The following is a 26,779-nucleotide window of genomic DNA, read 5'->3' on the forward strand; positions in this document are numbered from 1 at the left end:
TGCAGGAATTATTGCGTTTTTAAAGTAGAATGAAAATTTGCCTAGCTGTAGTAAAGGTAAGTTTCAATTCTATTAAGGACACGGAGGCGAGGATTATGCCGTCTTCCTTCGCTTTATTTTTCACAGCAGCCATCTATAATACAACAATAAAACTACATTTCCCATGAACTGCAGGTAAATAAAGAGTTTTAGCAGAAGTCCATCTCCGCTGTCTGCACTCCAGAACCCAGTTAGTCCTTCCACTCTGTCTACTCTTCCTCTTTCTTAGCACAAACCATTTTTTGTCGGACTTCACACCTCTTGTTTGGATCCATTGTTTCCTGAAAAAAATAGGCAATGTCAGAAAACCACATCAGAACGAGTTAAGTGTCAGAACAACACCAAATCACACTACATCTATGACCAAAGCCATTAAATAAGCATGCACCACATTTTAAGTGAACTCATGAATCAATTCCCTACACCAGAATGGGGAGGGTCCACGTCTTCAGTGGGCATTGGGTTGGGCAATCCTCGCCTGAGTGTTCTTAACAGAATTGAAATTTACCTTTATTACAGGTAGGCAAATTTTCATTTTATGTCAGGACCGAAGGCTCAGATTATGCCAGTTCAAAGCTTGTGAACCACCAACTGAGCTACTTCTAGCACCGGCTTAAAATAAAACCTCTTCAAGGTAGAGTCTGAGGACCAATCGGCAGCACACATCAGGTCTTCCACACGCGCTCCGAGAGGCCATTGCCCCTCTTGCTGAGTGGGCACTAAACTTCTTGGTATTGATCCCCACCTCTTGCATCACCCAACGTACCCATCTGGCTATGGTCGGGGATGAGACCGCTCTGTACGGTTTTGTAGTGCAATGAGCAGTTGCTTCTCACCTGGAGGGCGAGTCTCTTCGGTCAATTCTCCATAAGCTCAGAGGCACTGCACCAAACACAGTTTGGGGGAGTCTGGGAAGGCCGGGTATGAGATGACCCTGGTAATTACATTTGGTTCTTCTACTCAGCTTAAAGGATACCCCATTTGGGGAAAACACCCTAACTGAAATGTCTAAGGCTCTCAGTTCTGAGACACATTTGCAAGACACCAGGCATAAAATTGCCATTTTGGCTGTCACCTCTTACGATACTCTTAAGATACTTATCTTACGAGGGAGGCTCCTGCTGCTCACCAAAACTGTCCTTGCCGCCACCACCGCCAGAGTCAACCGGTTGATACTTGTGGCCATTCTCGAATCCCGGTCCAGGGGAAAACTACATGCCCCAGCAGTACTTGCTGCGTGCACGCCGCCCACGCCGCCAGTCAGCGCCAGGAGGCGCTTAGGAGGGCTACAGGGCTCCCGCAGAGCGGGAGCTCCTGCTACTTATCAGAACTGTCCTTTCTGCCACCGCCGTCAGAGTCAACCGGGGGATACTTGCAGCCATTCTCGAATCCTGGTCCAGGGGAAAACTACATGCCCCAGCAGTACTTGTGGCACGCACACTGCCCACGCCAGCGGTCAGCGCCAGGAGGCGCTTAAGAGGGCTACAGGGCTCCCATCTCTTGGATCTATCAACGGAGATACAGAAGTAAGGAGTGGGGTTGAAATGGCTGGGAAATAACCCTTATATGAACGCTGAATCTGTGTGAGGAGATGGGAAGAAGAAACCTACGCCTGCACCTAAATGCACAGACACCACACTAGATGGCTTCCTACAAAAGGCCGTGGGGGCACTTAACAAATAAATTGAATTGGCAGAACACAGGCTATCGCTGGCCCCATTACCCCTAGCTGAAGACATGAACACACATTCTGCCAAATCAGTCCCCCCAATATCCGCAGAGGACCCCAAGCGAACAACATCTGTGTCCTCTCCCTTTCGGAAAGGAACCCCCAATTGCACTCTAACCCACTGTCATTATCCTGAGCCAGGGTCTCCCGGGTGGAGAGCCAAAAGGCATGGACACTGCAACATCAACAATCACGGGGGACCAAAACACAGCCCGGGGAAAAAGGAAGCACATTGACCCTATTGGGACTGAACAGCGGACTTTGGGTCAATTGCCCAGGGTTAAGAGGACAAAGCAAAACCTTCCTGTCTCTGCAGGAAAACCTCGAGGGGGGAGGGGGAGGAGGGCCTGCAAAGACAAAAATCCTGCCTGATGTGGACATGGTGGCAGCTCGATTTGGGAAAATAGTGTCAGATTCACTGGAGCCTATCTTATCTCATTTGGCCTGCATAGAGGAGCAGCTTGGCCAATTACTGTCACTACCAGGGAGCTTGGCGAAGCAAAATGGGCCTAAGGCAAGGGGCTCTTTGGGTAAAAGCCAGATAGAGAGGGGGGAAAACGTCACCCACAATGCTCCCGAGAGTGAGAGGTCAGCCACAGATAGACTAATCGCTACAAGCGGAGAGGCTAATATATCAGTTCCCCATCGGGATAGGGGTAATTGTACAGACTCTCAGATAGTGCTGCAAACACAGGCAAATGGTCAAGATTGGACGGCCAACAGAGCACAAAGGGAATTTAATTCCCCGAGCACTGAAAGGGATCATAGCGGGAACCAAGGGCTCAAGAAAGGGCCCAAGAAGGGCCTCAAGCAAACTCGGCGGGATGATAACATTATTTTAGATCTCCCACCAGAATGTACCCCTTACACAGTGATCCTGACAGGGGTCCCACACCCTCATTCTGGTCATCAAGAAAGCTGTCAGAGCCTCATTAATAAATCTGCCTATTGGTGTTCTAGTAAAATACAGCCCCAGGTAAACTGGCGTAAGCATATCATAATGGCAAGACAAGTGAGTAGGCTGGGGAAAACTCAAAAAGATACAGAAGGTGATTGTGTGGTCCTGAATTTTAATTACAGGAGATGGCCGGAACTTGCCTTATGTCACCACAGAGACTCCAATACGGAGCACATACAGGCCCGCCCATTGGGCTTCTTTTACCCTCCCCACCAAAGGGGCATTATGCCCTGCCCGCGTTTCCAGAGCAGAATCCCCCTTCTTCAGCCCCCCACATGGCACCACCCTAACCGCTTTGAAGCACTGTCGGGTTTAACAGATATTGACTGACTACCATCGGATCCATATAGCCCAAGTAAGTTGTTGAGGACAGGAGGGTTATCCAGGGAAACACACTGCCCAGTGAACAAAACAGAAGGGAATAGGCTGGGGTCATATTATTTGGATCATAACATACATATAGCACCTGACATTTTTATTAGCACTGAGGAGTGGTTGACGGGGGACGGCCCTTCCAGACCCTCAACCTTATTTGACTCAGGAAGAGGGGGGGACCGATTTAGACCTGGCGACCACGCACGCAACCTAGGATTCATCCTCGACTCCTCCCTCTCCATGTCCGAGCAAGTCAACGCCATCTCCTCCTCCTGCTACAACACCCTACGCTTGCTCCGCCGGATCTACAAATGGATCCCAACTGAAACAAGAACAGTGACACAGGCCCTCGTCAGCAGCAGACGGGACTACGGCAACGCACTCTACGCAGGAATCCCAGCCAAACACCAACGGCGGCTACAACGCATCCAAAACGCCTCCGCCCGACTGATCACCAACGCCCCCCGCCGCAGCCACATCACCCCCCTCCTGAGAGACCTGCACTGGCTCCCCATCAACAAGAGGATCACCTTCAAGCTCCTCACCCACGCACACAAAGCACTACACAACGCCGGACCAGCCTACCTGAACAGCAGACTCAGCTTCTACACCCCCACTCGCCAGCTCCGCTCCGCCAGCCTTGCCCTCGCAGATGTCCCCCGCATCCAACATACGACCGTCGGCGGCAGATCCTTCTCTTACCTCGCCGCCAAGACCTGGAACACCCTCCTTACCCACCTACGACAGACCCAAGACCTACTCGCCTTCAGAAGACTCCTCAATACCTGGCTCTTCGAGCAGTAGCGGCACCCCACCCCCACCCCTCAGCGCCTTGAAACCCTCACGGGTAAGTAGCGCACTTTACAAGTACCCTGATTGATTGATTGATTGCTAGTAATAGGGAGGACCCAGTTATAAGGCCTTTTAGAATCGTTTCCTTGAATATTGCAGGCATCCGCTCAAAACTTGATGATGGAATGTGGTTAAAGTATGTAAATGCCTTCGATATTATCTGTACCCAGGACACATGGTCTAGGGAGAATATTGAATTAGATGGTTACCATTCCCTCAATGTTCATGCAATCGCCTCACCTGTAGGGAGAGCGAAAGGAGGACTGGCGACCCTGATCCCTCTCAAATATGGGTCTATCAATGTCAAGTCTGTTATTAATTCACTATGGTATCAATTGATTTTGATTTTTAACTTATTTCAGGTCAAGACTCTTTTAATTAATTGGTACTATATTGTTTTCGACCCAAATAGAAGTGATATTATTGTAAACCTTAAGGAGGAAATTGATAAGATTGCGGGGAAGTGGCAGCCCCTGTCTATCTATTGGGTCGGGGATTTTAATTGCACTTTATGTAGACATAGTTCAGATAAGGTATGTGGGTTAGCAGACACTGAGGGTCGACCACTGACGCATTTTATACACACTCCACAGGGAGACGCCTTAAATGATATTATTACTGTGAATGATTTGCTTTTCATTGACACCCTGGTCAGTAACTCAGAAATCCAATATCCCACCTACATGGGCAGAGGTAGGGAAAGTGTTATTGACTTTATGGTAATATCCAGAAAATCCACCTTCCTTGTAGACAGTTTTGAGGTGGAGCCAAACAATGCCAGCGACCACAACCCCCTCACTGCCTCCTTGCATGTAGCTGCCCAGGAGAAGGAAGGTGATGGTTGCCCCCTCCAGTATAATTCAAATTAAGGGGTGAGAATGAAATGGAACAAGATAAATCCCCCCAATTTGAGGAGAGCACTGTTAAAGCAAATTTAAGCCACATTCTGAAATGCCTTGACTATGACTCCCCCCCTGAAATGGTTATACAGGGATTTCAGGGAATTTGTAGGGACGTATCAAGAAACCTGAAAAACCCATTAGTATTAAGGGAATCTAGGGGGACCAAATGGTTCAACGATAAGTGTACAAGGGCTCAAAAGGACCTAAAGGCCGCACTACACACAAACCCGCGAGATAAAGCCTTAATTAAGAGCGCAAGGCAGTCCTGAAAGTCCATAGTTGCACGGAGGAAGCAAGACCTGAGAAAGTTGGCCTGGGAGGACCTAGAGAGAGCAAGCGCACTTAAAGGCTCTAGGAGCTTCTGGGAGGTAATAAACCGTCCATTGTTCCCAAAGGACTCAAGGGGTATAGACTCACTAATACCAGGGGATGTGTGGGAATCTCGTTATACCAAGATATTCAACCCAAGTGGTATTACTAGTCAGGAAATAAGTCAGGAGGTCCCACTAAATCCAACGACCACACACCATTTTAATGCTTCCCTTTCAGTGAGTGAGGTTGAGGAGGCCCTCAAGAAAGGGATACATCTAAAAGCCCCAGGGCCGGATGGCGTACCTCTTGATTTATTTAAAAGTAGTCTCCAACTATGGGCACCCCTCTTGACGAACGTCTTTAGCGCAGCAATAATTGGCCCTATTCCAACATCATAGAAAGAGGCCATAGTGGTCCCCGTGTACAAAAAGGGAAAGAAGGAAGATCCAGCCTGTTATATGCCCATTTCCATAATTGACGCTACAGTTAAGCTGCTGGGGAGGGTGATCCTATCGCGCCTTGAGACCTGGGCAGACTCCAAAGGGCTAATGTCCCAAACTCAATATGGCTTTGGAAGAGGTATGGGGACTAACGAACAGTGCCTCAACTTAGCACTGATCATGGGCAAGTACATGAAGGCAAGGAAGGGGTCAATACACCTTGCCTTCATGGACTTGTCCAGTGCTTTTGACACAGTTAATAGGGGCAAACTGAGGTCCATGATGGGGGAAATGGGCTTTGAGGAGCCTCTCATTACCCTATTGCGTAGGTTGCATGCATCCACCACCGTAGCCATACGATTCGGCCCTGGGGGAGAAAGGACGGGCCCATTGTTTCTATAGAGGGAGTTTGTCAGGGGTGCATATTGACCCCCTTTCTCTTCCTCTTGTATACAAACGGATTTGAATCAGCCCTAAAAGATCAGGAGTTAGACTTCCCCAGAATAGGGGGCAAGCCGATTCCGTTATCATATGCGGACGCCACGGTTTTAATGGCTTTAACTGCTAATAGTTTACAGAAGTCCCTGAATGTTTTTACTAATTTTATGCTAGCCCTGGATCTAAAAGTTAATTTTACCAAATCCTACGTTATGGTCTGTGGACCAAGCTACACTAAATCTAGAAAGTTTATTGTAAAGGGTAAGACAATCGACAAGGTCTCAAATTTTAACTACCTGGGGAACGTTTTTAATAACAAATTGAGGTGGGAATATCTCATTATATCCAGGGCGCAGAAAACTAGCCGTGCTGTGGAAGGTCTTTTCTGCTTTGCGTGTCAGTTGGGCCATAAGCCAGTAGCGGAATTGATAACCTTATATAAATCAAAATGTTTGTCTACTGCCACATATAGGGCGGGAGTATGGGGACATTATAAAAGCACACAACTTCAAACCCTAGAAAACACGTTTTTAAAGAGACTGTGGATGATCCCAGAAAGCGCCCCCACAGCATTCTGTCACTCTGAGGTAGGGGTAGATTTGATTGCTGATCGGATGAATATTGCCCCATTGATTCTCTGAGCCAAAGTTTGGCTGTCGGAAGACCTAAAGCTCACACGAGAACTTATCAAGGATTGCATGATGCTGGATAATGCCGAGGCTATCCCATGGCTTTCCTATGTGAAAGGAAAATTTTATGAAATAGGCCTAGGGCATTATTATGATAATCCTAACAGCATATCTACAAATATGAAATCTTTCATAAAAAATGCATATTGTGGTGAGCTTGACAATCGCCGGCGGCTGGCGGGGCTGCAACCTCACATCGATCAGCCCCTTTTATATCAACAATTTTATTGGTCTTTTACCACGAATGTGCAGTTCAGATTTCTTTTGACTAGATTTTGGCTTTGCACATTGCACTTTTTAGTGGCTTTTCCCAAACAGGCCACATGGTGCAATAACCTCACTCCTTGCGTGGATCCTCCAACGTTTCCTTACCCAGAATCCCCTGCAAACCTCAGTTTTTGCTGAAAAAATCACTTTTTTCACACATTTTTGCGTGGGAAAGTTGTGGCATCACCGGGCTCACACAAATTTCCCACCACCCAGCGTTCCCCCAGGTCTCCCGGTAAAAATGGTGCCTCACTTGTGTGAGAGGCCCAAGTACCTGCGACAGGCAAGGGCCCAAAACGTAGTGAGGCAACATCAAAATTGCCTATCTCAAAACCACCTGGTTTTGCAAGGGGGGTCACCTGGCTTTTTGGCCTGGTGCTCGGCGGCCATCTAGGGAAATCTACCAAACCCACACATTTCTGAAAACTAGACACCTGGGGGCTTCCAGGGAGGTATGGCTTGCGTGGATCCCCCAACGTTTCCTTATCCAAAATCCCCTGCAAACCTCAATTTTAGCTGAAAAAAAACACTTTTTTCACACATTTTTGTGTGAGAAGGTTGTGGCATCACCGGGCTCACACAAATTTCCCACCACCCAGCGTTCCCCCAGGTCTCCCGGTACAAATGGTGCCTCACTTGTGTGGAAGGCCCAAGTACCCGCGACAGGCAAGGGCCCAAAACATTTTTTGATAGGCAATGTTGATGTCGCCTCACTACGTTTTGGGCCCTTGCCTGTCGCGGGTACTTGGGCCTCCCACACAAGTGAGGCACCATTTTTACCGGGAGACCTGGGGGAACGCTGGTGGTGGGAAATTTGTGTGAGCCCGGTGATGCCACATCTTTCCCACACAAACATTTGTGAAAAAAGAAATTTTTTCAGCTAAAATTGAAGTTTGCAGGGGATTCTGGGTAAGGAAACGTTGGGGGATCCACGCAAGCCATACATCCCTGGAAGCCCACGGGTGTCTAGTTTTTAGAAATGTGTGGGTTTGGTAGGTTTCCCTAGATGCCCACCGAGCACGGGGCCAAAAACCCAGGTGACCCCCCCTTGCAAAACCAGGTGGTGTTGAGATAGGCAATTTTGATGTCGCCTCACTACGTTTTGGGCCCTTGCCTGTCGCGGGTACTTGGGCCTCCCACACAAGTGAGGCACCATTTTTACTGGGTGACCTGGGGGAACGCTGGGTGGTGGGAAATTTGAGGGAGCCCAATGATGCCACAACTTTTCCACACAAAAATGTGTGAAAAAAGAATTTTTTTCAGCTAAAATTGAGGCTTGAAGGGGATTCTGGGTAAGGAAACGTTGGGGGATCCACACAAGCCATACCTCCCTGGAAGCCCCCGGGTGTCTAGTTTTCAGAAAGGTGTGGGTTTTGTAGGTTTCCCTAGATGGCCGCCGAGCACGGGGCCAAAAACACAGGTCACCCCCCTTGCAAAACCAGATAGTTTTGACATAATTAGTTGTTTGTTTCTACAGCGTGAGAATTTCGGCACAATATTGCAAGGAAAATGTGACAGACATTTCGAGGTTTGCAGGACATTGTGGATAAAATAAGTTTTTGGAATTCACAAGAGAGACATCACCATGAACTCCCATGGGTTTACGACAATATCTACAGTTGGTATGTTATTCTTAGATGGAATGTACACCTTGGCAGAGAAACTAAAAAGGCAAAGATTCCTGCACAGCCATCTATTCCTCAAACACACACACATACTGGTTGGATTTAGCATGAGGCCGAGTGATGGTTCAGTATATTAAATTTTATTAACAAGAGATTTCACAAAAATGAAATGCACTGTCAATAATTAAATGGACAAAAAAACCGAACCAATGACTCGCAGCTCGTGAGCTGTAAAGCCACGGCAAGGCACCAACCGCTTTACAGGTCATTCACACACCTTTCATAGGTGATGCACACAAGACCATTCACATCACCAGGCACAAAAACAACACATTACAACATTCACAAAAAGGGACAAGGTACACCCTGCTTCAGAAAGACAAATATTACTGCACAGCCATCTAATCCTCAAGCACACACACATACTGGTTGGATTTGGCACGAGGGTGAGTGATGGTTCAGGATATACAATTGTATTAGCAAGTGATTTCACAAAAATGAAATGCACTGTTAATAATTGAAAGGGCGAGAAACTGAACCACTGACTCACAGCTCGTGAGCTGTACAGCCACGGCATGGCACCAACCTCTTTACAGGTCATTCATACACCTTTCATACGTGTGACACATACAAAACCATTCACACCGCCAGCCGCGGTCCCATCACATTACAACACTCACACCAGCAGACAGCGCCATTCAAGGGCCCATCACTGTCACACGCCCACATTCCTGACACAGCAACCACACAAGCTGATGGATTGCGTGGAGTGGCACTCAGCTAGCAGTGTGTGTAGTGACCAGCAGCAAGTCACTACTCACACACCGCCAGCCGAGCGCCATTCCACGCACACCGCTAGCCAAATACTAGTCCATGCACACCGCCAGCCAAGCGCCAATCCATGCACACCGCCAGCCAAGCGCCAGTCCACGCACACCGCCAGCCAAGCGCCAATCCATGCACACCGCCAGCCAAGCGCCAGTCCATGCACACCGCCAGCCAAGCGCCAGTCCACACACACCGCCAGCCAAGCGCCAGTCCATGCACACCACCAGCCAAGTGCCAGTCCACGCACATCACCAACCAAGCACCAGTCCACACACACCACCAGTCAAGCGCCAGTCCAGGCACACCACCAGCCAAGCACCAGTCCACGCACACCGCCAGCCAAGCACCAGTCCACGCACACCACCAGCCAACCGCCAGCCTACACACACCGCCATCACATTTAGGATTTTTTTTAGACAAAAATAAGAACACAAACAAATTGCAAATAGATACAAATCTACTAACACAAAACCTGAAACTAAATACATTGCACTAATGCCAACCTTGAAACAGAATCAAATTTTTTAAACAATACAGACCAGGCAGTTCACTTTACCACTCATGGATGCTCCCAAAAATTACTTTGCGTATGGTACGCTCTAAAACAAGCAGGGACACACAGCCCAGGGTTAAAAGGACACTCAGGGCAGTACATACGAGTCTCCTTCTGCGTAACTCTTCGCCAACAGATTCTACATCTCCTAGTGGGAAAGTCTTTTGAGGATGTGGGAGGATTGAAATCAGGAAAGTGGCGATCTTTCAATCGAGCCACATCCTCCACCACTCCAACTCTAGGAACACTTGCCTGTTCCACAACAACAAGGCTGCCTATCACAGATTGCTGAAACTGAACAAAAGTCAACTTTGATGCAGGAGAACACTCCTTGAACACAAAAAAAGCATTGAAAGTTGCTAAATTAAAGAGATGGATGGCCAACTTCTTATACCAAACGTAAGCCTTACGAATAGCAGTGTAAGGTTCCAACCTCTGATCTACTCTATCAACACCACCCATGTGCTTATTGTAATCTAAAATGCACACAGGTGTGCGCACTTCAGAAATCTGACTCCAAACAGCTACAGGTGAAGTACTCTCATCATGGATGGTAGTCAGCATGTACACATCCCTCCTGTCCACAAATTTCACAGCTAGTAGTTCATCACTACGCAAGGAACTGCACTGTCCCCTCTGAAGTTTTCTGTAAACAAGCTCTTTTGGATAACCTTTACAGTTAGAGCGGATTGTGCCACGAGCAAAAGTGTCCACTTTGAACAATTCCTTAAACAATTGCACAGCAGTGTAGAAGTTTATCAAGGTACAAATGGTGGCCTCTGTTAAACAGTCCTCTAGCAAGATCCCACACAATTTTCTCAGAAACTCCAAAAGTGTACGGACAACCAGGGGGGTCAATAGTGGAATCCCTACCAGTGTACACACGGAAATTAAAAACATATCCTGTCCTACTCTCAGACAACATATACAGCTTAATTCCATAGCGTGCCCTCTTACTAGGGATGTACAGCCTAAAAACCAAACGGCCCTTGAACAAGACCAAAGACTCATCAATAGATATTTCTTTCCCTGGAGTATAGATCTCTGAAAATCAATCTACAAAGTGATCAAGAACAGGCCGAATCTTAAAAAGACGGTCACATTCAGGGTGATCTTGTGGCAACGCCAAAGAATTATCAACAAAATGCAGCATCCGTAGCAAAAGTAAATACCGATCACGAATCATAACTGCAGGAAATATGGCCGTTGCCATCAAGGGACTGATAGACCAATATGAAGCCATGGGCGGCTTCCTTATCGAACCCATCAATAAAGTCAAATCCCAAAACTTCTTCATTTCTTCCAAATTTGTGGGAGTCCACCGGGTAGCTCTAGAGTGGGGCCTAAGTTTGTCACTGTTGTCCCTCAAAAACTGTTCAGCATACAAATAAGTCTGCTCAACCATCTCACCCAAAAATACATCATCCATAAACAACTTAAAACACTGTATAGGCAAAAAAAAATCACAATTCACTCTACACCCTGCATCACCACTAAAGGCAGGCAACACCGGCTGCACCATGTTTGGATCAACCCAGAGTCCAACACTTCCAGTAGGAAGCCTAGCAGCCTCAGGCTGCAATACAGGTGCCTCTTGCACCATCGGCACAGCAGTATCCTCCTCTAAAACAGGCACTTCATCCGCACTGAGAGTAGCTTCATCTGCACTGAGAGTACCTTCATCATCCGATGATTTCATGTGGAGAGAAAACTCACTGCCTGAATCTTCCCCTCCCTCCTCTCCCTCAGACGCATTGCGACATACAGTGGCTATTAATGACAGTTAGCCCCCATGCCAGCAAACCATTGGCTATTTAGCAACGTGCCAACTCTCACACATACCCTCACACTTGACCAGTTAGTCTCATAATCCTGCTCAGAGGAAGATTCAAGAAGCATACCAACCACCTGCTGAGCAGTCATTCTACGGCTAGCCATACTGCTTACTAATAAAAGTAACTTGTCAAACAAGTCAATAACAACAAACACTTTGTATAATAAGTAATAAACAAAATACACCTTTATCAGAAATACCTATATACTCCAAAACGATACCACTCACGTGCCAGAAGCAGATAAATTCACCACCACCTACTCTGCACAGACACAGTATGGATCAACAATATCCCACTAAAAAAGAAAGAGAAAAGAAAATTACACATAAGACAATGCAAAACACATCGTAAAGAATTCCATGCACAAAACACTAACTAAATAAGCTGCCATTATGACACCACTTACAAAAAAATTCATTCATACATGACAAAAATACTAATTTGGAGTATATACAACAAAAATGTTTTTCTTACCAAAAAAATGCAAGTACGCAAAACTGCAGAATACCACTGTCGAAATCGCAAACAGGATTCAAAAGCTTTACACTAGAATAAAAAGGAGAAAAAAACATTACAATCACATATGCAAATAATGCACCAGCCCACACATAATCCATCAGCCAAGCTAAGGGGTAGGTGGGCCTAAGAGTATAAATAAAATATTCACCCCCGTAAAAGGGGAGCAACCCTTGCCCGAGGCCACTGCCAAACACAAAAAAAAAAAAAAAAAACTGGTGGCTAGTGGCTTCTGCCCCCCTTAAGGGCAGATGGGCCTAAAAACATACTGCTATTCTGCCACTCAAAGAGGGCAGAAATTACCACAATCATCCTCCCATAAAAGGGAGCGACCCTTGTCCAAGGGGCCGCTCCCCAAAATACAAAAAAAACCCGGGTGGCCTAGTGGCCCTACAAAAAAAAAAATCAGCCGATCTGCCCCTCAGGCTGGCAGAAACTGACAAATTAATGCTTACCAAATGGGAGCAACACTTGCCCAAGGGGCCACGCCCCACAAAACAATCCCTGGTGGTCTAGTGGGCCGGTGTCCACCTGCTTTGGTATTATTAGAATTCTTAGGAAAAACTCTCATTTCCTTTCCTACACCTCCCGAAAGCAGGCAGTTGTTGCCTTAGTGCTGTCCAGGCTGGGCTATTGGAATACCCTTTACTTGGGCATTAACAAGGGCCTTGTACGTCGTCTGAAGCTGGTACAGAATGCAGCAACCAGGCTGGTGATGGATCTGCCCAAATATCACTCAGTCTCGGACTCTCTCAGTAAGCTGCACTAGCTCCCCTCAAATCGAATAATTTTGTCAAGGCTCTCTACCTTACTCATAAGGCTGTTTATGACTGAGGCTCAGATGCTATGAAAGGGCTTTTCTTGTGCTATATCCCCTCTAAACAGCTTAGATCAGCTAGTAAAAATCTGCCGATAGTCCCTAGGTTTAAGAGAGTTAGATGGGAGGCAGAGCATTCTCCGTTACTGCTGACAGGCTCTGGAATTCCCTCCCCGCAAGTTTTTGGTTATTCAATGGCATCAGGGACACAGAGAGGTGGTGCCACAGGTGAAACAAAAGATCAAAGAATTTGCTGTGCCAAGAAATAGGAAGGAAGCCCAGAGGTTCATTGGATTGTTTGGTTTTTGGAGACAGCACATCCCTCACTTGAGTCAGATTATGTCCCCTTTGTACAAAGTTACGTGAAAGAAAAATGCATTTGAATGGGGAGAGCAACAGCAAATTGCGTTTGAATCAGCAAAAGAGGCTATACAGCGTGCTTTGGATTTGTGGTCAGTGCGGGAGGGGGATGTTGAACTGAATGTGACATTGCAAGGACTGTGTGCTGATTGGAGTCTGTAGCAGAAGCAAGGAAAAACGAGGATGCCTTTAATATTTTGGACAAAGAAATTGCCAGATGCTGGAGAGCGGTACACTCCCTTTGCAAAACTGTTGCTTGCATGTTATTGGGCCCTGGTGGATACTGAGCAATTGACCCTAGGGCACAATGTGATTTTGAGACCTGAGATTCCTATAATGCAATGAGTGATGAGTTCCCCCAAGACACACAGAATAGGACATGTGCAAGAGGCCAGCATAATCAAATGGAAGTGGTACATACAGGTTAGGGCCCGAGTAGGTCCCAAAGGCACTGCGGTGTTGCATGAGCAGGTGGCACAAGCCCCAATGGGAGATTCAGAGGTGTTGCATGATATACCTGAGATACAGGTGTCCCCTGTGAAGTGGGGTAGGCCATTTGAAGAATTGTCCTTATAGGACAGGAAGCATGTGTGGTTTACTGACGGCTCAGCCAGGTATGTAGGGGCTAAAAGGCACTGGAAAGCAGTGTCATACAATCCTGTCACCAAGAAATTGTTGACCACTACTGGAGAGGAAAAGAGTTGCCAGTTCGCATAACTAAATGCTGTGTATCAAGCTTTGAAACAAGAATTGCCAGGAAAATGTCATATATTCACTGACTCGTGGTCCACTGCCAATGGGTTAGTCACTTGGCTTCCCACATGGCATGCCCATAACTGGATGATATATTCAAAGGAAGTGTGGGGTAAGGAACTGTGGAAAGAGATCTAGACCATGTTGCCACAAACCACAGTTACCATGTATCATGTAGATGCTCACTGTTCCACCGACTCACTCGACTATTGGTTTAATTCCCTCACAGATGAAAAAGCTAAGATTTCGGAGGCCGAGGAGGCATCGCAAGATTCTGACCTGGTTGAGATTGTGAAATGGGCACATCAGAAGGGCGGACACTTTGGAGAAAAAATTACTAGCAGGTGGGCAGGGAATAGAGGGCTACACATTTCCCTAGATCTGATTAAAACTGCGATCCCACAACGTCCTATTTGTCAGCATACCCAACATAGACCAGTCCCACAGATAGTGAGAGGCCAGCTAGTCAGAGAAAAATTACCAGCACAGATCTGGTAGATTGATTACATTGGGCCCCTGCCAACTAGTCGAGGATGTCAATATGTGTGCATGGCTGTAGACACATACTCTGGATATTTGATAGCATTTCAATGTAAACCTGCTACTCAGTTGAACACATTGAAAACGTTAGACTTTACAGATTCAAAGTGACAACGGGTCTCATTTCAAAGGCAAATTGGTGCAGAGTTATTGTGTCTAACATAACACTGAGTGGGTCTTTCATATTCCGTATTACCCGCAGGCTGCGGTCTGGATTGTTAAAAGATCGATTGAGAAAGTTGTCTGATGGGTCATAGAAAAATTGGAGAGATAATTTAAATGAGGCATTGCAAATACTGAACAATAGACCCTTAGCAGATGCAGAAAACCCTCTGATGCGAATGCTAACCCCAGCCTTGCAGATTAAGCCTCATGTAGCCACCAATACCATCCTCTACTGGGAGACAGCTCCTGGAGCTCTAGCTCCGTACTGGGCAACACCAGAGGCCGCAGGTCTTGATCTGCATGCTTTGAAACTGTACAGACTCAAACCAAGATATATAGCACTCATTGAGACAGGAATGGGAATCCAGATTCCCCGGAGCACTTTGGCTTGATTGCCCTTCGATCTGGTTTGGCTCTAAAGGGCATTCAAGTGCTGGGAGGGTTCATTGATGCAGACTATCAAGGTCATCCTACAGAATAGTGGAGATGCTGATTTGATAATGCAACCTGGTGACAGAGTCGCTCAAATAGTGATCATGCCAGTTTACGGAGGGATAGTCAAGAAGGGGACTGCCCCAGCCCTTCTCACCATGCGTGGGAAAGGAGGGTTTGACTCTACTGCCAAGAATCCAGGAGCCAAGGTGTGGGTAGAATCTCCAAATAGTCCCCTCGAACAGGCAGAGGTTATTGCAACAGGAAAGGACACCATCCTGTTAATCATGAAACCAGGGCAGGAAAAATGGGAACATGTACCTGCTGATAAAGGTTACTTGCGAGAATGAATAATACCTGTTTGTTCTGTGTTCTTTTAGATCGCAGCATGGCGTGTCTGTGCTCTGCTTAGGCTCGCTGGAGTGTGTTAGGTGGTGTTCGAGTGGGGCCAGGATGGACCGGGAGCCCCTTACTCCGAAGTGGCCAGCCGGCTGCGCAAATTACCAGCACTGCTGACTCGACCTGACAATGTGTGGTCCTATCTTGCACAGACAGTACTCAACAGGTCGTACTTTTGCATGACCAACATGAAAAGCACCATGGATATTATTTCCACGTGCCTCGTAGCTATACCTACCCCCGTCGATGTAATGTTGCAGTCATTTAACGTTACAAATACTGATGGGGCAGTGGAGGAAAATGATGTGAGAACTCACCTGTCACCTTATGAGTTTTGCCATTTTTGTCCAGAAACTACTGATAACTGAAAAATCTAACACAATTGCTAACGTTCAATATCTCTAAAGGTGACATTTGCTACAATCTAACTTGTGACCCCATTACCATTTGTAAATGTGCTCAAATGCGACTTGAAGGAACTGAGTCACAAATGATGTGGAAAAAACAAACTCTACGCAAAAATCGAAATGAAAGCACCTGCACAAATATGCAGAATAATATGATGTGCAAAAATGTAGTATCTGCTTCCAGCCATTTTATGCATGTTAAATTGTCTGTAGGGTGGTTATTCTCTTGTGGTAATGTTACATATACGTACATTCCAGCAAATATCACAGGTAGACCGTGTGCCTTTACTAGATTAGGCCTTATGAGTGTTCCCATTAGATCCATCATCACATGTCCGGAAAACGAGAGAAGCTGTTCAAGTTAGTGAACACTGTGATTCAGAAATTCATTTACTATCTAAGTCTGAATATATTAGTTTAGCTGCTTCAATAGTAGGAATTCCAGGCCTAACCATTTATAATTCCAGGGCTGTTAGTGAATTAGCATGTTTGATGGTGAAAAATATTAATCATACATCAGTTGCTTTAGCAGAATTATTATTAGATGTGCGGGGGGCAAGAAAAGCTATATTAAAGAACAGCCGTAATTGATTATTTACTCTTAAAACATGATCATGGATGTTTGGACTTTGAGGGAATGTGTTGCTTTTATCTTTCAGATCATTCTAAGTCAATTCAGTCCCACATTGAAGCTTTACACAAGTTAGCTAAAGATGTCAAGCAGGATGTAGAAAAAGGGTGGTGGGATTGGTTGTTTGGGTGGTTGCCAGAATTTGGTAAACTTCGCTCTGTTCTAGGTGGGATTATATTAGCAATATGTATCTTGATATCATTATGTTGTTGTATCCAGTGTGTGCCTAATCTCTTATCTATGCTTCGACCTAAAGCAGTTGATCTTAGACCTATATGTTATGAAAACCAATAGTCAAAGGGTGGAATGTAGTGATATTAAGAATGATATATTGACCATTGCCTCAATTTGGCATAATTGACTCCATTTTCTGTGCTGACTCCATCTTGTGTAACAGACTCCATTTTCTGTGCTCGCACGTAGCTGCAAAGTGGGGAGGGCATGTTTTCGCTCTTCACTTGTTTTGCTACTCACCGATCAGAGTGAACTGGAACATGTTATGTGTGATGCATGCTTGGTACCTTTCAGGGAGCCTGGCCAGCTTCTGTCTTGACCTTGACACAGACCAGTATGGCCAGCTCGGTTTTCGCAACAGAAGAAAGGGGGCGAGGTTTCTAGAACTTTCGCCTCACGGTGCGTAAAAGCTATTAAAGGCTGGAAGTCTTCGTGGGCAGGTGGGAGCTCACTTACAGAGTAGACGTACTGCTGTAAGACAAATGGAACTTGAGTTCAGATCAAACTCCTTCCTGGGCTGTCGAATGGCTCCTCCAGCTTGAGTTGGCAAGGATGTTGCATGATCGATCGGTGTGGTGTTCCTTACTTTGTGTACATAATTTCTAAGTTTCTTTGATCTTTGCTACATGTATATAGGCCACATTTTATTCTGGTTTTGTGCTTGAGTTACTTAATATTTGGGAGTCTGCATTAACCAATATATTTTGCCTTCCTTTCTAAAATATTGAATTAATAAACATGTGTGTGTCACTTTAAATGCACATGAATTTGTTTTCTTGACTCACCTTTATGAGAGTGCTGGGTCTTGTTTTATCGCCTCGTCTTTTGGGAGCGCTGTTTCATGTGTGTTGTTTAAAGGTGCAGTAGTGCATTTGCCTCCTCTTGGGAGTGCAGGGTTCAGGTGTGTTCTATTGTGTCAAATTACAAGCACTAGATACGTCCAGAGTATCGACCAGCCAGGACCAAGAAGACCTTCCTGGGTTTCAAATGTTACCCATTTTTGGTATAGCTCAATGGCTGCCATGAAAAGACCTCTGGCAACGCTTCACTATTTGCATTGGCTCTCTCGGTTTATGTACAAGTTTGCACTTGTAGACAAGCTCACATTTGTTCCATTTCCAGTCCCTCATCCTTCCACTTCTTAATCACCTACTTCCTTTTGCCTCACTAGCTTTTGTTGTTGTTTGCCTCTTGTGGTTCGATATTTAGTGGTGTCAAGGGGTTACGGATGGATTCCTGGTCAGCCCCAAACTCAACATGACAACCTCCGCTGCCAAGAGCAGAAAGCTTGGACTTTGATATGAGTTCACATCTACTCTCTGGTTAGTTTGATTTACTCACCTGTCCATCTCTGTTTTCCACCCAGTGAGGCTAAACCACATCTGTAACATTGAGGTTGCTCAGTGTGGTCCCTTGACTGTGAAAATTCCATCTGGTTATGAGCTCCAGACTGGTGTGTCCTCTCTCCCTTTCCCTGTCTGTCCGGACCTTTCTACCACAGAAAACACATCCATCTCTGCTCGCCAATGTAGGTATTCATGGACACCAGCAGTTTTCAGCAGGTCTACATCCAAGGAACCTGACACCATGTTAGAGTATTATCTTAACCTTAACTTCCACACCCGGCATCATGTATAAAAATTCTTAAACATATTTCAATAACAGACTGAGGGACTGATTTAGAGTTTGGCAGAGAGGGTAATCTGTCCCAACGCTGACGAAGTACCCTCTCAACCAAATTACAAGACCTCAAGTGTGTCAGCGACAGAGACTACTCCATCTGTTTCTGGCATACTCCTCCAATGACCTGATGGAGTAAGGGCTATTGGAGCTTTGTAGAATCGACCACTCACCTGATTTAGAGTGGATGGTCAAATGTACAGCTTTCACTGACCCTTACTGCCAGGTTGAACCTGGAGGTAAGGGTTAATTAAAACTGAACACTGCCCCCCCCACACACTAGTGGAGACAATTCACATGGTGTTGGGTTATTGACTTTTGGTTTTTGTACTACGATAAACAAAAAAACGCTTTGGGATTTGTTGAACAAGTTACTTTCTTTCGATAATGATGTATCTGTAAGAGACATAGGTTAGTTGTAGATTTCTTACCTTAGAATTACCCCCAGGCGTCAGACTAGATCCAGAGAATTTTTTATTTTTTTGTTTACATTTGTTTATTGGTTTTTAACATCATACATAGCAGTTTGGCATAGCACAGTCATAATAGAGCGATACATGTTCGTAATACGGACAAAGAAGGAAACATCTACTGATGATCAAGTTTGCAATAACTGTTAATACAGTGTACAAGTGACATTTCTAGGTGCTATAGACTGGGTGCTACCTATTTGGTAGGTCCGAATATTTTAACAGATATGTGCAATAGCCTGGTTGGGCACGGTTCCCGGGATTCCGGAGGTATGCCTATTCCCATACTGACGCATGGGCACTATGTAGTTTAATAAGTAAGGGATACATTCCCTGTTGATGATCACCGGCTACGGAACTGCTGATGGATAGTATTAACTTCAAACTTGAGGGAGTGAACTGGGGAAGCTGTAAGGGGGGGACGGAGGGGATACTTACTGCTGAAATCCGATACGTGGCTGGTCGTAGTGTGACATCACCGTGTGATCATGCATACATGGGGGGACCGTCTCGGGCAGTTATAGGCGGTCTTGGTTTAGTGTATGGGGCCTTCTGGGTTGGCTCGGGTAGGGCGACCATCTTAGGTCCTTGGGCTCAAACTACTGTGTACTGCTTTCGGTCCGATTGGGGATACGTGTGGTGTCTGGGGCAGAGAGGCCTCAGGCGCTTCCGCTAGTGTGGTTTTGTGTTTAAATTAATGTAATATCTGTGCCCATTCCAGGGATATGGGGTGTTTGCGCGTTCCCTTCACTTCCTCGTCTCGCAACACCTCTTTTCGGCTGCACCCCATTTCTGCACCGCCACCACCCAGGCTGCTTCCGAGAGCCCCTCTGGGGCCCGCCAATACTTGGCCAGCCCCCTTTTCGCCAGAAGGATAGGTAGAGATGCAAAGCGACCCTGCACCCTTTCTGATCTCCACCTGCGGAATATCCCAAGGGTGCACGCTTCCCATGTAGAGATGTCTGTGATGTGTGTCGTCTCTTGGAGTGTCTGGTGAATTTTGTTCCAATACTGTTGAATAGTGGGACAATCCCAGAACATGTGTTTAAAGTCAGCTTCCCAGAGAATTTTTTCTTAGCAGTACCCCTGCACGTCGGGAGATGGCATCGGTCGACCCCGCGTCCGGCACCGTGGTAGCCGGGTAGAAATCGCGGTGCCTACTTAGATGCCACCCAGGCGCGCTGACGTCAGTTCAGATACGACTTTCCACGCCAGAAGCGCAGAGCCATGTGAGACACTGACCACTGGTGCGCTCCCTGTAAGGGAGTCCATATCCCTAGAAGTCAGTTTGCAGAGTGGGGAGGATGGGTGGGCCGGTAAGGAATCTACAACTATCCTATGTCTCTTACAGATACATCGTTGAGGAAGGTAAGTAGATTTTTCATCTGCAAGAGACAGTTAGTTGTAGATTCCTTACCTAAGAATAGATACCCCAGCAATACCACCCCTAGTGGTGGATCTGTGAACTAAGTTCACACCAGAAAGTCCTTGAGGAACGAACAGGAAAAATAGCCGTCCCTCCAGACTTGGCTGTCCAAGCAGTTATGACCTGGTGAAAGTGTGCAAAGATGAACATGTGGCCGCCTGGCAGATGATAAGAAGTGAAACTCCACGTGTCAATGCAGTAGTTGCTGCCGTGACCCTAGTGGAATGAGCACATAACCCACTGGAGGTTCCTTTTTCGCTAAAGCGTAACAGATTTTAATACAAAGGACAACTCATCGAGAGATGGTACGCTTTTGAACAGCCCGACCTTTCTTGGCACCTACATTGCCAACGAAGAGTTGATCCTCCACCCAGAAATCTTTTGTGTGGTCAAGGTAGAAGGACAAGACACGTTTAGGGTCCAGACGGTTGAGTCTCTCCTCCTCCTTGGAAGGGTGCGGATGTGGGAAAAAGGTGGGCAAAGTGATAGTTTGCCCTATGTGGAATGGTGTAACCACTTCAGGAAAGAATGAGGTCCTCGTCCTAAGCACCACTTTGTCCAGATGCACAGAGAAGAAAGGGGGCTTGGAAGATAGATCCTGAAGATCACTCACCCCGCGAGCAGAGGTGATGGCAACAAGGAAGGCAGTTTTTAGAGCCTGAGAGGACAGTTGTGAAGGAGCTCGAAGGGAGCACACATAATATAGGTTAGAACAAGATTCAAGTCCTACTGGGGCATTATGAAAGGAGATGGAGGAAAGAGATGAGTAATCCCCTTAAAGAATCAATTTACAATAGGGGACTTGAATAAAGAGGGCTGATCTGGCAGCCGAAGGAAAGCAGAGATAGCTTCAAGATAGCCTTCAAGAGTGTCCAGACCAGAGCCATGCTGGGCCAATAAAAAGTATATACAAGAAAAGCTCTGAAAAAGGGGCAGACAGAGGATCCACAGCCTTTGCTGTGCACCATGCCACAAACTTGTTCCATCTACAGGCGTATACCATTTTGGTGGAGGGACGCCTGGCTGCCAAGATGACATTATAGATTTCGGGTGGAAGGTCAAAAGCTGCCAACTGTTGCCACTCAATCTCCACGCAAGGAGGTGGAGGCTGTACAGGTTCGGGTGAAGAATCGTCCCCTGTTGCTGCGACAGAAGATCCTCTATAAAGGGGCAGTCTGATTGGAGGATCGATGGCACTGCTCAGGAGCTCGGGGTACAAGACACTTTGTGCACAGTCCAAAGCCACAAGATTAACTTGGGCCCGGTCGAGCTTGAGGTTCTTCAGCACTCGGGCAGAAGTGGTACAGGCGGAAAGGCGTACAGGAGGCCACAAATCCACTCACGATGAAAAGCGTCGCAGAGGGGGTGCTGCCTTGGAAACTCCAACTTGCAGAACTGCTTACATTGCACGTTCTCCACGGTGGCGAATAGATTTAACCAAGGCTCTCCCCACCACTAAAAGAGAGAGACCTTACACCACCTCCGAGGGAAGACACCATTCATGATCTACCAGGAACCGATGGCTGAGTTTGTCCGACTTACCGTTCAGGTGTTGAACCACCAGGGTCATGCCCTGATGTTCCAGCCATGTCCAGAGATGTAGAGCCTCTTGACATAGGGTCCACGACCCCAACCCGGCCTGGTTGTTGCAGTACCACATGGCGGTGGTGTTGTCTGTGAACCCCTGCACCACTTTCCCCTTGAGAGAGGGAATGAATGCTTTCAGTGTCAGGCGTATCGCCCGGAGCTCCAACAGGTTGATATGAAGCCCAGACTCCACCGGACATAAGATGCCTCTGATATCCGCCTTTCCCAGATGGCCGCCATATCCCAAGGGTGACACATCTGTGGAGAAGTGTGGCTCACTGGTTAGAGTAGGCAGACCTGGAAGCAGAGGTCAGCCCGGGACCAGGGTTCAATTCCCGGCTCGGCTGGGTCTTGAGTCCATAAAAAATTGTCCATGGACTCGATAATTCTCGCTCCAGTGCATACTCGATTCATGGGTTCACACTCTGCGACTCTGGGCAATAGCTTGCTTAATCTCCACAATGGCCCCTCGCGGCGGGATGCCTGGCTTTCACCTTGTGGATGCCCTGCTGGGTTATCTCACAGGGGAATACCAGGACGGGTTCCCTAAGCAAGCGCTTAGAGACCAGTTGGTGATTTGCGCTATATAAATATCTGTACATTTACATTTACATCTGTCACCACAGTTAGGTCTTGTTGAAGAAGGGATAGGGATCTGCCTCTGACCCAAGCTTGGTTCGTTAACCACCACTGCAGTGGTTGTGCAGTCCCCTCCTAGATCTGGACACAGTCTGAAAAATTCCCTTGATGCTGCGCCCACTGGAACTTCAGGTCCCACTTCAGGTCCCACTGCAGAGCCTGCATATGCCATCTGGCATGATCCACCAGCAGGATGCAGAAAGCTATGAGGCCTAGCTGCCTCAGTGTCATACTCACGGGAATCCAGGATAGAGGCTGAAACTAACAAGTTACTTACCTTCGGTAACGCTTTTTCTGGTGGATACAGTATCTGCCTGTGGATTCCTCACCTTGTGAATATCCCCTGTGCCAGCAACATTCGGAAACTTTTGTAGCAGTCCACGCCGATGGGGTCGAAGACGACGTCACAGAGACACGGCTCCGCTCGCGACTTCCCTGACGTCACCGGCTCCATAAGAAGACCTCGTCGGCGTGATGACGTCAGTTCCGCCCCTTTTTTCCGTGCCTTCGAGGCACACGGACGGACTGACAGCAATATGTATACACAGTACACAATATGCAGATCAACACACACACAGTGTGGAGAATAAGCAGAAAGGCAAAAGAAATAACACAATGCCCTTGAGAGATATAAATACATTTTGAAACACCAACAACAGAACTATAGGCATAGAAGGATGGACAACGGGGAGGCGGGTGGGTCAGTGAGGAATTCACAGGCAGATACTGTATCCACCAGAAAAAGCGTTACCAAAGGTAAGTAACTTGTTCTTCTGATGGATACATCTGCCAGTGGATTCCTCACCTTGTGAATAGATTCCACAGCAGTCCCCACTCCCGGAGGAGGGTGTCCACCCTTCTATGCCAAAAAGTCCTGAAGAACGGAACGAGCAAAGTGTCCGTCCCTCCTCACCTCAGTGTCTAAGCAATAATGTTTTGCAAAAGTGTGGAGGGAGGTCCAAGTTGCCGCCCTACAAATGTCCTCCACAGGAACACCCCTAGACAAAGCAGAAGTGGAAAACTTTGCTCTAGTGGAATGAGGTCTCAAACCCTCTGGAGGTTCCTTACCAGCCAAAGAGTAGCATATCTTGATGCACAAGACAATCCACCTGGAAAGGGTGCGCTTGTGCCCCGCTCGACCTTTCCTGCAGCCAACAAAGCCCACGAAGAGCTGGTCATCAACTCTGAAGTCCTTTGTCCTGTCCAGGTAGAAGCTCACCGCCCTCTTAGGGTCCAAGCGGTGAAGTCTCTCCTCCTCCTTGGAAGGGTGAGGGGGAGGATAGAAGGAAGAAAGGGTAATGGATTGCCCCAGATGGAAGGGAGTTACCACCTTAGGCAAAAACGCAGCCCTGGTCCTGAGTACCATTCTTACAGCATGAATGGTCAAGAATGGGGGTTTCGAACTTAGAGCTTGAAGCTCACCTACCCTCCTTGCCGAGGTGATTGCAATGAGGAAAACCGTCTTAAAGGACAACAGTCTCAAGGGACACTTGTGTAAGGGTTCGAAGGGATAACCCATAAGATAAGGTAATACAAGGTTTAAGTCCCATTGAGGCACAATAAACGGAGTAGGAGGAAACCTGTTTGTGAGACCCTTGAGAAAACGAAGAACAATAGGTGATTTGAGTAACGACGGCTGATCCGGCAAACAAAGGAAAGCCGACAGAGCCGATAAAGAACCCCTAACAGTAGCCACAGCAAAGCCTTGCTGAGCAAGAGAAAGGGCAAACTGAAGGATGTTAGATAGACAAGCCTTCAAAGGGCCAATGGACTTCTCTCCGCACCAAAGTACAAATTTAGACCACCTATAGGAATATATGGATTTGGTGGAATGACGTCTGGCAGACAAAATTACATCTACCACATCCGGTGGGAGAGAAAAAGAATTCAGGTTGCCCCGTTCAATCTCCAGGCATGAAGGTGTAAGCTCTGGAGGTGGGGGTGTAAAACCTGCCCCTCCGATTGCGAGAGGAGGTCTGCCCTCAGAGGGAGACGGAGCGGAGGGCACGAGGAGAGGTGGAGAAGATCTGTATACCACACCCTTCTTGGCCAATCCGGGGTGATCAAAATGACTTGGGCCCGGTCTTGGCGAATCTTCCTCAGAACCCGAGGAATCAAGGGTATGGGAGGAAACGCGTAAAGGAGTCGTGAGCCCCAACTCAACTGAAACGCGTCCCTCAACGCTCCCTGCATCGGATACTGGAGACTGCAGAATGACGGGCAGTGAGCATTCTCGTGAGTGGCGAACAGGTCCACCCGAGGCGTTCCCCACATCCGAAAGACATGACGAACTACCTCCGGATGAAGCGTCCACTCGTGGTCGGCGGAGAACTTCCGACTGAGACTGTCCGCACGTACGTTCAGCACCCCGGTTAGGTGATTCGCCATCAGACAAATCTGATGGTCCTGAGCCCAGGACCATAGACGCAGGGCCTCTCTGCAGAGACAAAGAGACCCCACTCCTCCCTGTTTGTTTATATACCACATCGCGGTGGTGTTGTCCGTCAGGACTTGAACAGACCGACCGCGAAGGGAAGGGAGGAAGGTCTTGAGTGCTAAACGAATTGCCCTCAATTCCAAAAGGTTGATGTGAAGCAACCTTTCCTCTGGAGACCAAAGACCCTTGATCTCCAGATCCCCCAGATGAGCACCCCACCCTAAGGTGGATGCATCCGTTATCACCGTGGCCACCGATAGAGGTAGATGAAAGAGCTTCCCTTGAGACAGGTTGCCCTCCACGCTCCACCAGGACAGATCCGCTGCAGCTTCTCTGGAGATCCTCACAGACTCCCTGAGATCTCCTTTGTGCTGATACCACTGCTTGCGGAGGCACCACTGGAGCGCCCTCATGTGCCAGCATGCATGGTTGACCAACAGGATGCAGGAAGCGAACAGACCGAGCAGGCGAAGGACCTTCAGAACTGGAACGACCGCTCCATTGTAAAACAAAGGAATCATTTCCTATATGTCGAGAATCCTTTGAGGAGGAGGGAATGCTCGACACACAGTAGTGTCCAGTACCGCACCTATGAACAGGTTGCGCTGAGAGGGCACCAGGTGAGATTTGGGCACGTTTATCGAAAAACCCAATTTGTGCAACAGCTGAGTTGTAGCCTGCAGATGACGTAGCACCTTCTCTGGTGACTCCGCTTTGATCAGCCAGTCGTCCAGATAGGGGAAAACGGAAATCCCCGACCTTCTGAGATGGGCTGCCACCACTGCCATTACCTTCATGAAGACTCGAGGTGCCGAAGTAAGACCAAACGGGAGGACCGCAAACTGATAATGTTGCGACCCTACTGTAAACCGGAGATACTTCCTGTGCGACTTCAGGATGGGGATGTGAAAATTCGCATCCTGCAAGTCGAGCGACACCATCCAGTCCTCCTGATTCAGCGCCTGAAGAACCTGAGCAAGGGTGAGCATCTTGAACTTCTCTTGCTTTAGAAAAAGATTCAAGATTCTGAGGTCCAATATCGGACGCAATCTGCTGTCCTTTTTCGGAATCAGAAAATACCGGGAGTAGCATCCCTGACCCCTCTCCTGCTCTGGAACCACCTCTATCGCACCTTTTTGAAACAGCTTCAGGACTTCCTCCTGTAGAAGAAGACGGTGGTCCCCCGAGCAAGCACCTTGACAAGGAGGGTCATTTGGAGGGGATTCCCGAAAGGGAAGGGCGTACCCATTTTCTACAAGATCCAGAACCCAGAGATCTGTAGTTACAGATTCCCAATCCTGTAGAAAATGGGTAAGCCAGCCCCCCACAGGACCAGCATGATCCAGAATGTCGGATCTAGGGCTGCTTTGCGGTGGTGGGAGGGGCTGAAGAGGAAGAGGAAGAGGAGGAGAGTTGACGGCCACGTGAGTGACCCCTGATTCTT

The 26,779-nt window shown here is 47.4% G+C and overlaps 1 long non-coding RNA gene across 1 annotated transcript in view; it reads right to left on the bottom strand.

Annotated features, from left to right (window-relative positions):
- Positions 1 to 206: 206 nt before the first annotated feature.
- Positions 207 to 26,779, bottom strand: part of LOC146832782 (uncharacterized) — a 129,194-nt gene continuing 102,621 nt past the window's right edge. Inside the window, exon 5 of the long non-coding RNA XR_014961338.1 lies at positions 207 to 320. This is a non-coding gene — a long non-coding RNA (uncharacterized LOC146832782). The remainder of the gene's footprint in view (positions 321 to 26,779) is intronic.

The sequence above is a fragment of the Triturus cristatus genome, chromosome 5_1, assembly GCF_964204655.1.
Source record: "Triturus cristatus chromosome 5_1, aTriCri1.1, whole genome shotgun sequence".
Taxonomy (NCBI): Eukaryota; Metazoa; Chordata; class Amphibia; order Caudata; family Salamandridae; genus Triturus; species Triturus cristatus.